Source organism: Pteropus alecto, unplaced genomic scaffold (assembly GCF_000325575.1).
Source record: "Pteropus alecto unplaced genomic scaffold, ASM32557v1 scaffold11, whole genome shotgun sequence".
NCBI lineage: Eukaryota > Metazoa > Chordata > Mammalia > Chiroptera > Pteropodidae > Pteropus > Pteropus alecto.
The window spans coordinates 10,673,546-10,676,406 of record NW_006431956.1 but is presented as its reverse complement, the minus strand read 5'-3'; the positions used below and the strand labels follow the sequence as shown (position 1 = coordinate 10,676,406).

Genomic DNA, 2,861 nt, shown 5'->3' with positions numbered 1-2,861 from the left:
AATTGTTCTCCCAAGTGAATCGAAATGATTGTTTCAATATAAACTGACAGTGTCATATATGCAATTTGGAATGTTATTTAAAAATTACAGATCTTGAGAAAATCTTATATTTGAGACATTTTTATTTGGTAAGTTCATTAAATCAAAATTCTAGTTTTATGATATCCTAAGTAGGAATGAATTTTCATCCTCATAACTGAGTTGTGTTCTGCTTAAGTAGAGGCTTGCTCAAATTACAGCCGAGCTGGACAAAGGGGCCTATTATCAAATTAGATTGTAAAGTAGCCACTGTGACACCCTAATAAAACAGTAAAATTACAGTAAAGGACACAATATCCTTTTCTTCCCAGTTCAGAATGCAGGCCAATCTGACTAATTTGGGAACTGTGACAAAATTAGAAATGGCTCCTATAAGTGCATAATTTGAAGATTTCATACATTTAACTTATATTTTAATACTCTGAATATAAGATAAAATAAACAGAGACCATCAGATGCACATTTAGAAAACAACAGTGATGATCAGTTCATTATTCATTTTAGCCTTTTTCTTATTCTTCTTTCTCTTAATGCTTCTTTTACTTTCATGAAGATTCATATTTTTGAATCTAAAAATGTTATTGTCATAAACAAGCTATAATTTATGACCTTGGCTTTGTTTCTTCAAGTTTTTTTGTTTTGTTTTGTTTTGTTTTGTTTTTAATTGAAAGAAAACCCTGGTGCTTGCTTTGTTAATTATGTATTATACTAAAATTGGAACAGCACGGAGAAGGTAAACACAGCCGACGTGCAAGGATGGCTCACACATCTGTGAATCATTCCATATTTGTCAATCTGTCTTGGAAGGGATGGAAGTAGGTAAGCAGAAAGGTGAAGGAGACTAAGGGGCACTTAATCTCTACCACTTATATTTTATTTATTATTTATTTACTTATTTACTTATTATATGAAAAACTAGTGTTAATTAATTAATCTTGGTGTGTGAATATTGTTTGTTGTATGATTCTCTCTACTCTCTATTTTAAAACATAAAAATCAATCATTTTTAGCAGTTATTCCATTTCCAAACCTAAGAAAATTATCAGAAGTGTGTGTCGAGATTTATTCATAAGGACAGTCTCTTCAGCATTTATTACAAGAAAAAAAATGGAAGCAATCTAAAATTTTTACAGTACGGGTGTGGTTAAGTACATTATAGCAGAGTCATATGATTGCTATGCATTTATTTGGTAATCTTATTTTCTGTATTAGTTTCCTATTGCTGCTGTAAGCTATCCCCACAAACCTAGTGGCTTAAAACAACACAACTTTCTTACCTTACAGGTCTGGAGGTCAAAGGTCTACAATGGGGACTCACTGGGAAAAACCAAGACGATAGTAGGACCGCGTTTCTTCTGGGTAGAAGCCTTTCCCTTGCCTTTCCCAGCTCTCGGAGGCTAGTGCACTCGCTGGCCCTTGGCCCTTTCCTCCTCAACACTCCGGCCTTTCGGCCTTCGGCCAAGTCCCTTCTACAATGTAAAGTAACATATTCACAGGTTCTGGGCATTAGGATAGACATCTTGGTGGGGGGCAGCATTCAGCCTACCACATTATGCCAAGTAAATAAGGACGTGTGGATATTTAAAGTGTTTAGAACAGTGCCTGACAAAAAACACCCTCAACTGTAATTTGTAAAACGAATAGGTGGATAAGCAAACTTCTCACTGCTTTCACAGCTCCGTCTAAACCGCTGTCATGTCCCGCCTGGATAATTCCGCAGCCTCCCCGCAGGCCTTCCTGCTTCTCTCCTTGCCCCCATCTATTCCCACACAGCAGCCAGACTGATCTGTTAAAACGTAAAGCAGATTGTGTTTCTCCTGTTTAAAACCTGACACCATCTTGTCTCTCCATTTCACTCAAAGTAAAGCTGAAACTTTGGGTGGTCTCCACAGCCCTACACCATGTGCTCCCCCTAATGTGACCTATTTAAACAAACCTTCATACTCCCATTCTGTGTCAGCTTTACTGGCTTCTTCCGGTTCCTCTGAAACACTCGTCTTGTTCCCACCGCAGGACCTTTTCACTCTTGGTTCCCTCTGCCTGGGATAGTCTCCAGATAGTCACATGGCTCACATCCCCATTTCTTCAAATCTTCGCTCACATATCATCTCGTTGTTGCCTATCCTGGTCACTTCAATTAAAATCTCAATTGTCCCATCACGTCTATGCTCCCCATCCTTCTTACCCAGCTATGCTATTTTTCCATAGCACATCATCTTTTAGTATTCTAAATGCTTTACTTATTATGCTTATTTTTTTCTCCTACTGAAATACAAATTCCAAAAGACAATGACTATTATATGTTTTGCTCAATGATAGATTTGCCTTTCCTTGAATAATGTCTGGCACATAGTAAGCCCTCAATAAATAGCTGCTGAACAAATGAATGAGATCCTATTACGTGCCAGATTCTGTCTTTAGGCTCCGAGGTCACATCAGTCATCTTGACAGCTTCTCCTCTATTGGAGCTTCAAGTTCTCCAGCTTACCCAAATCCACTCCACCCAAGTCCCCAGGTTGACTACGACAGAAGAACACACTAGATGAGAAGCAATAAGACTGGAAATTATTAATGAACCTTGCTTTGCATCCCCGCCCTTACCACTCCTATGTTTTTGTCCAAATTACAGAGTATTGTTTTACTGATGTTGTAGAGATTAATTCAAATGCACGTCACTGTTAACTGCAGGAGCCGTGAAAAACAACATGGCAATCTAAGAGTCACAGAATAAACCAGTGGGAAATTACGATGTCTCTAGAAACATTATATCATTTTACACATACACATATAAGATATATGCACATCTGGTAGAACTGACAACA

The 2,861-nt window shown here is 37.7% G+C and overlaps 1 non-coding gene across 1 annotated transcript; it reads left to right on the top strand.

Moving 5' to 3' along the window:
- The first annotated feature begins 724 nt into the window (after positions 1–724).
- On the top strand, positions 725–830 carry LOC112475720. The gene has a single exon (XR_003044837.1). It is a non-coding gene; the product is annotated as a U6 spliceosomal RNA (small nuclear RNA).
- Positions 831–2,861: the final 2,031 nt, after the last annotated feature.